The sequence below is a fragment of the Physcomitrium patens genome, chromosome 9, assembly GCF_059467195.1.
Source record: "Physcomitrium patens ecotype Gransden chromosome 9, ASM5946719v1, whole genome shotgun sequence".
Classification (NCBI taxonomy): Eukaryota; Viridiplantae; Streptophyta; class Bryopsida; order Funariales; family Funariaceae; genus Physcomitrium; species Physcomitrium patens.
Window position 1 is genome coordinate 9,087,378 of NC_143418.1, and position 14,147 is coordinate 9,101,524.

The window sequence follows — 14,147 nt, forward strand, 5'->3', positions numbered from 1 at the left end:
ACAGGCTCTCTGCTGGGCGGGGTTAAGGAGCCTGTTCAAAAGTAACGACGCGGCATCGACACCAGGAGAAGAGGAGCCGTAGGATGGGGGGACAGGGGGACGGTCAGATGGACGCCGCGTGGCCTAGTCGACGTCCAATGCTAGGGACGGGGGCGCTGGAGGCGCAGAGGCTGGACAGGTGACTGGTTCTAAAGGTTGCCCTTCCTCCCCCTTCCTCCTCCTCCCCCCCCCCCCCCCCCCGAGTTTCTGTTTTGGAGACATGAGGGCTGTGCTGCTGAGTGAGACACTCATACTCACTCACTATCTCCCCACCCCCCCTTTTTTTTTCTCATGATTACATAATTTTTTTAAAAAATACAAGTAAACTTGGACCCTTTGTGCATTGTTGGATAGTGACAGTTAATTTTTTTTTTTGATGAAAAAAAAAATGTCCATCTTTTTTGCATGATGCAATTAGAAAGTGTGGAGAATATTGTTTTTGGAATCATTTTTATTTTACAGCAAAAATAATCATGACATAAACACACAGAAAGCTATAGACAAGTTTCTTTTTTTCTTTTTTTCTTTTTTTTTCTTTTTTTTTGTAACTTCGATACAATTCTTTTTTTGAATTGAAAAAAAATAACAAATTAAAAAAAGAAAAAAACTAAATTTTTGAATGGATACAAGAAATTAATTTGTGATTACTGGAATGCATAATAAGATCAATACTATTCAAAATTGTGGGACTAATATACCTAGGATTAATTTTTTAGTATAAAAACAATTTTATGTCTTCAAATTAAATAAAAGAATATTCTTTCTCATAAAAAGTCTAAATTTTAGATATAAGATGAATGATGTTGGTTGAAACTAACTTTTAACATGATCATTTATATTGTTATTTTATATGAATTCAACATCAATGAAAATTATTTTTACATAGAAAAAACTAAATAATAATTTTGAAATGTTAACATGTATATATATGTGCATAACTATATATATTTGTACACACATTTACAAGCATATGTGTATAAAGAATCTAAATACAAATAAGATGAGTTATTTTGAAGATCTCAACCAATATTTTATGTTATGATTTGATTCAAAGTATTTGATATTCAATTTATAAGTAACAATATAATTAAACATTCTATTATATAAATAAAATTTTATAATTTAAAAATTATATATATTCATACATGTTAATTTTAATAATATAGATATATAAATTTAATTTTTTATAATTTTATTTAATTTTAAGTAAATAAGTAAGTAAAATATATATAAGAATAATAAATTATTATTATTACATCTATTCTAATATCTCTATAACAAATCTTGTATTTGTGATCTCAACAACAAATATTCTACCTAGTCGTAAATTTAATGACATCTTCTAATACTTAATATTATACATTCTTTTCTTTTATTAAATTTCTTTTACTAACACTACTTTTGTAAAAATATGGTTGTTTTAAGCTCTTCCACATACATCAAATCTATTGTAGTAATATTTTTAAAATTCTCTCTAAAACCACCTATTTTACATACATTATTTGTAATCACACATAATAAAAATATTGTATCTCTACTATCTCTTATTTTTTCAACATTACTAAAATTTTTGTAATCAATTGTTTTACTATCCCAAATATATTGATAATTATCTAAATAATATGAATAGATAGAAATAGATGAAATTAAATTAATTTAATAATATCTTATAAATAAACTTCCTAAAAGCTTCATAGACATGGTTTCACTTTTATGCATGTTATTGATAGGTCAAAAACTTTGCAAATAAGTTAGTCACTTATAGTGACTCAAAAAATTATTTCAATGTTGACATATTTTAGAAAAAATGGTATATTACAGATGAATTGTAGTGAATAATGATAAATGGTTTGTATAGCAAATAAAATACTCTTTTATAGCTATCAAATGAGCTCAGGTTAAAAAGAATCCATCAAGTAATTGTGGAGCTATGACCAATCCAATTTAAAACACTATTGAAATATTTTTTTGAGTGTAGTGTCTAATTACATATTAGTATTATGTAAGACCTCTTTTGGCCTTAATAATTTCTTCTAACCTCCTAAGTATAATTTCTATTAACTTTTGGTATAAAAATACTTTAATATTATTCAATTTGGTAGCTATTTTTTCCTATAATTTCTAAACTCCTTTTGGTTTTATCTTCCAACTGTTGAGCTGGCATTTGAGGTGCTCTCAAAGATGTTTAATAGGATTAAGATCAAGAGACTCAGCAAACTAATCTATTATTTTAATTCCATGATGATCAAACCACTTCCATGCTAATTTTGAGTTATGCTTGGGATTGTTATCTTGTTAAAAAATCACCTCTTTCTTAGAAATGCCAAATTCTTCAATACTAAGGAGCAAGTTTTTTTCAAGAATTTCTACAAATTGCTTAGCATCCATCCTCTCCTCAACCTCTGCCATCCTCTCAACTCTATTCCATTCTATACAACCTCATACCGTTATATTTCTATCCTCATGCTTAACTATCTCTTAAATCTTTTTATCAAGCAAGAACTCATCGTTTTGTTTCCATACCCACTTTCTGCCATATGATCCAAATTTGTTGATTTTTGTTTCATCTGACTAAATATCCCTCTTCCAATCCTCTACAATCCATTCCTTGTACTTCAGAGCAAAATCCAAGTGTTGTTTCTAATGGCAGATAGATAATACTAGCTTTATTTTCTTCACCACGGCTTTCATATTCCATTTCTTGAAAATATTTTGATGGTTTGGATTGACACAAGATTACTGATAATATTGTTAAGATTTTTAGCAACCTCAATAGCATTTTCAGCCTTCTCAATGTTGATTTAGCAAATAATTGTTTTTTCATCTACTACAATGAACTTCTTTGATTTGCCTAATTTAAGCTTCTTCCTATTAAAAGTGATCTTTTTTGTTAACCTAAAAATAGTAGCTTTATTGCAACTAAGTTCAAAAGCAATTTGGCCATAAGATTTTTGAGAATAAAGAAGAGCAAAGGTAATGTTGTCTTAGAGAGAGCAAGAAATAGATCTCATAATTATTCAAAGAATTGTCAAAGACACAAGAATTTGACAAAGAAATATGTCAAGTTTAAAGACAAAGAATGAGATGGATAGCAAAAGTGGTTTCAAAGACTCCTATTTATACTATAATAAAGATTACAAAAGTCTATGATACTTTCTATGGAAGATTTTAGAAGTTTAAAGAGACTTCTAGAAGCTTATGGAACTTTCAAAAAGATTGTAGAAGATTCCACAAGTATCTAAAAGGTTCTAAATTTTTTTAGAAGATTCTAGATCTTAAAATGTAGTAATTTGGAATATGTCCGTGCCAAGAATTGTGATTAAGAATGGTGCTTTTGTAGCTGCTAGTAAGCATTTATAATATCATTAGATGAATAGTAATATTTTCATAATAAATTTGATGATCATAGAATGTTGTAATGTTGAATAATTGATAAAATCCAAAAACTAGACACTACTCAACAAATTATTTCAATACTACTCCAAATTAGATTAGTCATAGCTCCGCAATTATTCAATGGATTCTTTTCAACTTAGGCTCATTTGGTAGCTGTAAAAGTATAATTTATTTGCTATATAAACCACGTATCAATATTCACTACAATTCATTTGTAATACACCATTCTTTCAAAAATATGTCAATATTAAAACAATTTTTTGAGTCATTGTATCACATGTATTAGTAGCTTGTGGAATAAGCTAATGAAGTGGTGTACTTATAACAAACTTGCCTTGCAAGTTAAGACATGTGTCTTACAAATTAGATACATGTTGAAGGTCCTAAAGAACATCGCTATATAGCTCTTAAGTAGATAGTATAAATAGAAAGAAGAATGAAGTTAAAAAATTAAAATGATATAATAAAAAAGTGACTAAGATAGAATAGATGCTAAATATGAAAATTTTAGAAAAATATTCTTAAAGATCACCTTAAAATATTAATTTATATATATAAAAAAAATTAATGAATAGATATGATATGATTTTAGAATCTATTGCTTTAGAAATAAATATTTAATTTTTAAGACTTAAATAATACTAAATAAATAAAATAAATAATACATTCATAAGAGAATTTGACTATTATATACAAACAATACTATATAACATAAAACAATCATTACTTTTAACAACAAACAACAATAATTAATTATAGAAGATATAGTTAGAATCTACTTCAAACAATAGTTTAAATTGCACATAATAATAAGTTAAAATACATAATATGTATGTACTAAAGATACAAAATTGGGCCAAAATAAAATAATACATATTGCACTAATTGATATATATATGTATATATATATATATATATATATATATATATAATTTTTAAGAAATAAGAATAATAGGAACAAATTATATGATGTTATATCTAAAATAATTAATATAGATGATAAAATTTATAAAATTTAAGAAGAAAAAATTCAATCCATACTATAAAAGTTGATTAAAAGAGGTAAAAAAGATACAAAGAGTAGTATATAAAGGTTGTTAAATAAGACTCCAAATAACATTAGAAAAAAAATGTCTTAAACCAAAAAGTATTCTGTAATACTTCTTAAATAATAAATTAACATATAATGGTTTAAACTATTCTTCTAGAACTAAAAGACTATATAAAAGAAAATTATTTAATTTGTGTTATTATTGAATATTATCAAAATAATCACTTTGATCACAATATCTATTTTTAAAATTTTCTTCAAGTTGTAACACTCGAATTACTTATTTACATTTAGATAAAAAAAAAATAAAGAAATTATAGAGATTTTTATTTTTATTTTTAGTACTTCTACTTTGAAGAAATAAATAAAATTATAGATAGCCATAAATTAAAAATAAATAAAAGGGTTCCAAAGAAAACTATCCTAAAAAAAGTAGATTAGGTTTTTGATAAAATCTATATTATCATACTTATACAAAGCATTAAAGCCTTAGAAATATTTTTTATATGAAAAGTTGTCCAAAATTATAATATAAATCTTTATAGGTCAAGAATAAGTAGAATTCTATATTCAATTATTTCTTTTTTAATCAAATTTTTAAGTATTCTTTAAGATAATTTATTTTAATATAATTGTAAGTATACTTTAAATACACTTAAAAAGGTTGATTGAAAAAAAAAAGATAAAATTGGTAGAACTGTTATTACCTAACATAGCTTTAGAACTTGTTTTCAAATTAATTTTTAAAGCGAATAAATAAATATATATATATATAGAATGATTAAAAAGACTAAAAAAGACTTGGATGTAAAAAAGACTTGGAGGAAATTTTTTGGATTATAAGTAAATCTTAGAATATATATATATATATATATATATTAAAGAATGTATTAGAATTGAATGTAAAATTTTGCTAATAGTTGGATTAATAATATTAATTTTTTTTTTTTATATATAAACTAATGCACTTCTATTTAGTTAATTTTTTCTTCTGAAATCGGATAAAATTTGGCCAAAAACCTAAAGTTTTGAAACTAATATAACTTTAAATTCAAAAGTATTAGTATAATTAATTATACTATTATGAAAAAAATATAAAAAAATGAAATATATATATATATACATAATCTTATTTTAAAAAAAATACTCTTACTAGAAATTAAACTTTTTTATTATTATTGTATATATTTTATAATATTTTTGTAAATACATTGAATTAAAGAATTTAATTAATTTTAACATAATTAATCTATTTTAACCAAAAATCTTGTCGATTTTTAAATACACCTTTGATGACATCTTTGAAATATTAAAAAACCACTACTAAGTAATACATATATATATTAATTCTGTTAAAACTTGATTTTTTTAAAATACTCTAAAATTATTTTGAGATATTTATTCTTACTTTTAGATTTATCAAGACTCTATATTGAATTTATAAACATAATCAAAAGATTTTTTAGAAGGTAGAATACATCAATTAATACAAATTCCTACGATTCTAATATCTTGAATTTTTGGATTTTTTTTTGTATTTTTTTACATATTCTATATTATATATAAAATTTTATATAATTTCATCTAAAATATAAGAAAAATATATATTATTTGAGACACTATACTTTTCAATAGTTAAAAATAAAAATAAGTATAAAAAATAAAGAAGCTCTATATTAGGTTTCTTTTTATATAATTTTTATAGATTTTTTTTTTAATATATGTATTTTTTAAATTAAAATGAAGAGGGTCTAATAAAGGTCATTAACAAAATTAACTTAATAATTTCTATTTTTCTAATAAATTCATTGATTTAATAAATATATATTATATTTAAATAAGATAGGGATCTAGGCATTAATAACTTTAAATGATTATAAATATACTACTAGATAAATAAGTATTAATAGTTTTTCAACTAAGACAATCTAATATTTAAAATTTTATCAAATATTACTTAATATCAATAAAACTTGTAATCCAAAGCAAATAGTAGTTATATTTTATAAACATTCTTATTTTGCAATATGAATAGAGTTATAATTTTAGAAATTGAATAAAGATAGGATAGACCTAATCAAAATCAATACAATATTTTCAATTACTTTGAATAATTTATAAAATTTATAATAGATTCCATTAAAGTTGATTGTTTTAAATCCTAACTTTTCAGCATGAATGTGCTCATTTATTTTACTAAACAACTAAGATATACAAAGTAGGTTTGTATCTTAAAAAATACATATTATCATATTTTAATAAATTTAAATTAATAAATATTAAGTGATTCACATAAAGTGACTTATATGTAAATCATCTAATCTAAAATAGTCTCAATACTTGGAGAAAGATAAGTTGAATAAATGTATAAAAATTTCATCAAAAAATATTATTTAAAATTTAAATGGAATGAGTCATGAACAAAAATAAAAAATAAAAAAATAAAAAAATAAAAAAATAAAAAAATAAAAAAATCAATACACCAAAATTGGGATCACATTTAAATGACACACCAACATTTTTTGTGATATTATAATTCTATACATACCAAACAAAAATTAAGTAGAGTTGTGAGTTGGATTAGTGGAATTTTGAGTTGGTATCTTCTAAGCCCACCTTTGGAACCAGAATGTTAGGACCTAGTTTACATGTAACGTGGATATCAATCAACCTATCCAGCAATAGGTCAGCCTTATCTGTGTCAAAATAAAAATAAAAACCAATCAAACTCAAAAAAACTTGCATAAATTTGGACACAAGTTGGTGCACCATAAATGCAGAGGAATGGGGGTAAACCTGCACAAGAGAAAGAGCGGTTGTCCACTATATAGCGCCTTACTAGTGAGTGAGTGAGTGAGTGAGTGAGGATCACCAGTAGACACAAGGTCAGATACTTCAATCCACACAAGAGAATGGAAATTTGCTGCACAATTTAATGCAACTTGCCGCAAACTTAAAACTCTAGGCTTTTGCTTCCTGATCTCCTGATTATTTATTTACTTATTTATTTATTTTGTCTTCATATTATTTTGAAATGAATGAGCTCAGTCTTTACCATGAGGTATCGTTGTCTATGATATTCAGCTGTTTGGATGCAGTCCATTGTAAATGCGCTTGCATCATTTGTCTCATATGTTAGAAATTATAGAGATAACTTTGTGGGAACTATCAACTACCCACACAAGTTGCTTTTGCTTGCTCGTTTAATATTCTCTTCTAATAAGGCGTTGCAAATTTGTTAAAGAATATGAACATTGTCTCCGTCCAAGTGTGCAAATCTATTTATGCTCATCTCTTAATTGCTTCATATGCTTTCTCCGTTTCCATCTGACATTCTCATTTGATAGTCTCCTTGATAGTTGATGCACTCCAGGATGACAATATTTGCAGAGTTTTGATCGGCGCTTCGATTCGTTTCTGGTACTCTCTTCTCGTCTCTTGTGCTTCTCTTCTGCTTCTAGTGACAATGGAGCTGAATAACCTTGGATATGAAGCCTGCACTTGACAAGCTCCGCGGTATTCAACAAACGAAACTCCAACCAGCTCCACCACTTAGCGAACACAACAACGTTGCTGTATCAAAGTATTCATCGTTCTGGACATGGTTACGAGTAGAATCCATGAGAAGTTCTACTCTATTCTTGATCTCAGAAGTTGCACCAGCCAGCATTTCCTTGAGTTTCCCGGTGCTAGGCAACAACTTGCGATTGAACTCTTCTGCAAGAGCACATCGACAACATCCAGAAAATTTTTGAGTGATCAATTGGGTATAGATGATTCTCAGATATGCACACACACCAGTGCGTGTCACGCAGAAAGGGGTTGTGATGTGAAGATTGTGTGTGCAATTCATTCTCCTGTATCGAATGAATTGTACCCACAAGTGAAAACCATCTTCTTTAATTGCACCGTTGTTTTGCTCCGGTCCAAAGTCAATACAACGCTAAACCCAAAATCTTACTACTCTAAAACGTTTATGCCTGATTAGAAATGTCTGACTTTTTTTTTAAATCCAAACTTCATGCAAATCGTGCAAATCAATGGTGCACGCTGGCAGCTTTCTTCGATGGGCTTTGATAAAGAATCTATAGGAATATGAGAGATCTGTAGAGCCTGTCTTGTAAAAGCGTTAGAATGTATGCATTTTATTATTGAAAAATACATTTATGCAATTATTTATAAAAAATAATATAAGTAGGATTTAATGTTTGGAAGAATTTGATATTTATTTATTTATTTATTTATTTATGGATTTTTAATTAATAAAATTACAAATAAAATAATAATTTAGAGTATTTTATTTTTGTAATGATTATTATATATATATATATATAGATATATTTTAAATCATTACTAAGTAGAGAGATTATTTTATATATATATATATATATATATATATATAGATAGATATATTTTAAAATGGATTAATTAATTAATTTTTAAAACTATTTTTGTTAATATCTAAGTGCTATGAAATAAATAGAGACATATACAAGGCTTATTAAACATATAAATACAAATTTCCTAGCAACCTAAATATTTCAATATTATTGGTCTTACATCTAATTTTGCACTTGATTAAAAAACACTCCTTTACCTTTTTCATTGCATATTGTATTTTTGAAATTAACAATGATAAAAAAAATGAAATAAAATATAGTTAATAAATATTTTTTAAAATTCAAAAAACCTATTTTATCTAGGATAATTTTTAAAAAATAATTTAATCTAGTATATTATTATTGATTAATTTAATTCTTATTTAATATATCATTACAAAAATCTATGAGAAAATAATAAATTAAAACCAATATCTCTAAGTCACATTTTCTTTTATCTATAAAAAAGGATTCAATGCTTCAATTTATTTTCTTTAATTATTTTATAATACATATCTTTGATGCATATAAAATAACTAAAAAAATAATAAAAAAAATAAAAATAAAGCAATTTTTTTTACAATAAGGTATTTTATAACATAAATAAAATTAATAACTAATATTTTAGCTTCTTGCTTTGCTTAAAATGGAACATGTCATAATAAGTCATCCAATTTTCTTAAAAGACAATATGTAAAATTTAATTAAAAAATAAGTAAGAAATATTTATTTTCTTAATATAATAAATTTAATTCTATTAATATTTTATTTTATATTTTATATTTTAAAGTTGGATGTAAAAAATAAGTAATGTATATATTTAACATATATACTTTTATATCAATGTAGCAACAAGGCCAAGTCATTTTATGCCATATGAGCAACAAATTTAGATGTAATTGGATTTTATTGTCATTTTGACCTTCCTTAGCAATTTCAAGTACTTCTCTTTAAGTTTGCAGTAGTAGTAGTTGTAATATTGTAATAGTTATAGAAATCTTAGACTTAGCAAAGCCAATCTTTGGAAAAAGAAGCACCAAGTATGCAAGCAAATTCTTGTAGTGGTTAAGAATTTTTATGCTTATAAATAGTAACAATGCCTGTACTTGCAAGATCCTGTCAAGGACAAAGATTCGATGAAGGAAAATATACACAAAAAAGCTATCTCGATATAATAAGTCAAAATATAAACAAGTAGGTATATTAAAAAGAAACTGGAATGGCTATTGCCACAAGACAAGAAACTAAAGACTCTTGAACCTGGACTAGAAGCAAGAAAGGAGTTGACAAGAGTGAAGAAGCCTTCACTCTTGTCTCTATATATAATATCTAACTAGGGGCTACGTGGCGACGTTCTATAGGACCTCCAATATGTGTTGACTTTGTAGGACACATGCCTTGACTTACAAGGCAAGTTTTTCTACGTGTGGGCCACATAGTTAGCTTGATCTTCAAGCTAACAACATGTGTGGTACATGGCCAACTTGTTGACCACGTTTCTAATCCAAAAAGTCAATTAAAGACACCTATGAAGTCAAAGCAGCGTCTAGGAAGTTTCTAGGAAGCTTCTATATTAAATATTATAGAATTAACTTACTTTTATCTACTTTTACTTACTTCTACCTATTTGTATATGTAATTATTAGCTTACATGATTATGGCCGTGACATTACCCCCCCTTCTAGAGACGAGTTCCACGAGGACCGGTCATCATATGTTGAGGAAATCTATGATGCGACGAATTGTATTCGCCACATACTTTGATCTCTGTTCTCTTCGAAGATGATTGATAGGGCCTCTCAACCATCGGTAGTGTCCTATACCAGGGCGGGAAGACCACCCAGTTATTTGATCATTGTTGAGGCCTTCGTAACTTCCTTCGAATAGAATATTCGGAACACCATCAGGAGTTGTTCCTACCTCTAGCAAAATCACCAAACATCGAGAGTCCCTTCCCAAATCGTGATACCAAACGCGTTGTATCTCACCATCTGTTCGAGGAAGAACATGTCGTTCTTGAAGATCTTCATCTCGATTGCGTCGTCTTGAAGGTTGTGACAATCGTAATGTCTCGTCCGGCAGGTCAGCAAACGAAGGTTCTTGAGTTGAATCCGCTGGTTGTTGGCTCTCCATCTAATTAGCATCACAAATGCAAAGAAGTTACAAACAAGGATAGGAAATTGAATGTTATCTTGCCTCAATCTTGTCTCTTTTATAAGAGAGATTTTCATCTTGGTTTTGATGGATGTCGTTGATGAAAAACTTTGACTTTAGCTGATGCATTTCCTAGATTCCTGGATGGCTCCCATGTGCGTTCACTAATATCATATCCGCGCCAATGAACAAGATATTCCAGCTTATTTCGGCGCCGCCTTGAGTCTAATATCTCTTCCACCTCAAATTCTTCATTATTATCTACTTCTATAGGAGGCGGTGGCATTTGTCTTCTTCCTTGTATATCCACTGTCTTATATGGTTCAAGAAGAGATACATGGAATACAGGATGGATCTTCATTGACTCCGGTAGATGTAACCGATATGCAACTGGGTTGATCTGTTCAGAAACAGAAAAGGGGCCAAGCCTACGATAGTCCAACTTGTCACAAGAACGAGTAGTCTTGATATTGCGACGAAGTAACCATACCTTATCACCCACGTTGATTTGTGGTTGCTCCTTACGATATAGATCTGCGTTTATTTTTTGTCGTTCTTGAGCTTCCTTCAATTGCGTCTTCATTATTGCATGTAACTCTGACAACCGATTTGCCATATCTTCTGCTGCAGGATTATCAACTTTTAAAAAATCAAAAGTATCAAGTCGTGGATGATAGCCATAATTGGCAAAGAAAGGTGTTTGTTGCGTGGAAGAATGTACCGTATTATTATAAGCAAACTCTGCCAATGGCAGAAGGGTTGTCCAATCATCTTGTTGGTAGTTGATAGTACACCTTAAATATTGCTCCAAGACTTGGTTTACGCGCTCTATTTGTCCATCAGTTTGAGGATGGAAAGCCGAAGATAGCTTTATGTCCACTTTTAAAAACTTGAAAAGGGTCCTCCAAAATCTTGACACAAATTGAGTTCCCCTATCCGATATGATATCTTTAGGTAATCCATGATAGCGATAGATATTATCAATGAAAAGCTTAGCTGTTTCTTCACCTGTGATAGATTTTGTACATGGCACAAAATGTGCCATCTTGGTGAAACGATCTACTATCACAAATATAGAATCATAAGATCTTGAGCTTGGAAGATCTGTGATGAAATCCATAGAAACAGAAGACCATGGTTGTTCTGGTATAGGTAATGGCTGAAGAAGTCCGTAAGGTCGATGACGAGGAATTTTTGATCTTGAACAAATATCACATGATTGTACAAAGTCTTTGACTGACTTCCACATTTGTGGCCACCAAAAATCTCTTGATATGAGTTCCAAAGTCTTATTATATCCAAAGTGCCCTGCTGCTGGAAAGTCATGACGTGCTTGAAGAACACGTAAACGTACTTCTCCTTCTGGAACATATAGGCGTCCTTCAAAATATAATAGATTATTCTTGAACTCGAACTTAGAAGGATCATGAGACTTGGAAGAATTATTCTCGATATCATAAACAAGAGGGTCTAAGGACATACTGGACTGGATTTGCTTGAGAAAAGTTGAATCAACAGTCAATGTTGATTTCATTGCTCGGAGATGAAATTGCTCCAGTTTCAAGAGGACCGTTCTTTGTTGCTCAAAAGCTGCATCTCCTTCTTTTGGTGCAAAATAAGAACGTCTGGATAGGGCATCAGACAAACCTTGTTGTTTTCCTGGCCAATAAGTGATAATAAACTCGAATCTTGACAAAGACATACTCCAACGAGCTTGACGACGATTCAACACGCTTACTGACATGAAATAATCGAGGTTCTTGTGATCTGTATACACAGTGACTGGACTAGAAGCGCCTTCTAGATAATGACGCCATTCTTGAAAGGAATCCACGATCGCAAGAAGTTCTTTATCGTGGATCTCATAATTGATCTCGGCTGCTGAGAATTTTCTTGAATGAAAAGTTATCGGATGAAGTTTGTTATCTATTCCCATTTGTGATAAAACTGCACCCAAGGCAAAATCTGATGCATCTGTTTCCATAAAAAATGCCTTGGAGAAGTCAACACGATATAAGACTGGTGCAGAGACAAACGATGTCTTCAAGGCTTCAAATGCTGCTTCCGCTTCTTGATTCCATTGAAATTTATCTTTACTAGTCAAGCGTGTAAGTGGAGCTGCAACTCATGAGAAATCTTTGATGAAGATCCGATAGTAATTGGCAAATCCCAAGAAACATTGGACATCTCTTACTGTCCTTGGAATCTTCCAATCCATGATTGTTTGGACTTTCTTAGAATCCATCATGAGACCATCATTTGAAATGATGTATCCTAAAAAGTCAACTTGAGTAGTATGAAATACACACTTTTCCATCTTGGCGTACAATCCTGCATCTCTAAGTTTTTGTAATACTTGACGAACATATATTTCATGTTCTTCGACGTTCTTAGAATAGATCAGGATATCGTCTAGATAGCAGACGACAAAATTGTCTAAGAATTCACGAAATACATCATTCATGAGATGTTGAAAAGCAGCTGGTGCATTCGTGAGTCCAAAGGGCATGACATTATATTCGAAATGTCCATACCTGGTTCGAAACGCAGTCTTCCATTCATCTCCTTCTTTGATCCGTACTAGATTATATGCTCCTCTTAGATCTATTTTTATATAGATCTTAGCTTGATTCAACTGGTCAAGGAGTCCTGATATCAAAGGTAATGGATACCTGTTCTTGATTGTGATCTTGTTGAGTCCTCGATAATCAACACACATTCGTAAAGATCCATCTTTTTTCTTTACGAATAGAATTGGAGCTCCTGCTGGAGATTTTGAATGGCGTATGAAATTCTTGGCTAAATTCTCATCAATATATGTCTTGAGTTCAGCCATCTCATCTTGCGATAAACTGTAAATTGGTCCAAATGGTGGCTGAGTTCCTTCCTTGAGGTCGATTGAACAATCATATGGGCGATGCTCAGGAAAAATATCTGCATTCTTTTTCTCAAAAACGTCTTGATACTCCTGATATTGACTTGGAACGCCACTTGAAGTCTTTACGTTTTCAGAAATAGGTGCAGCATAAACAGCAAAAATTGATCCTTCTTTTGTTGCGTGTATAAATGCTTTTGCACCTATCAGTACGGGTTTTACTATACTAGACTTATAATTTTTTACTTGGTTA

At 29.1% G+C, this 14,147-nt stretch overlaps 1 long non-coding RNA gene across 1 annotated transcript; it reads right to left on the reverse strand.

The window, feature by feature from the left end:
• Positions 1 to 13,277: 13,277 nt before the first annotated feature.
• Positions 13,278 to 13,701, reverse strand: LOC149988362 (uncharacterized). The gene is made up of 2 exons (XR_016504906.1): positions 13,554 to 13,701; positions 13,278 to 13,350 (listed from the first exon to the last, which is right to left on the reverse strand). It is a non-coding gene; the product is annotated as an uncharacterized LOC149988362 (long non-coding RNA).
• Positions 13,702 to 14,147: the final 446 nt, after the last annotated feature.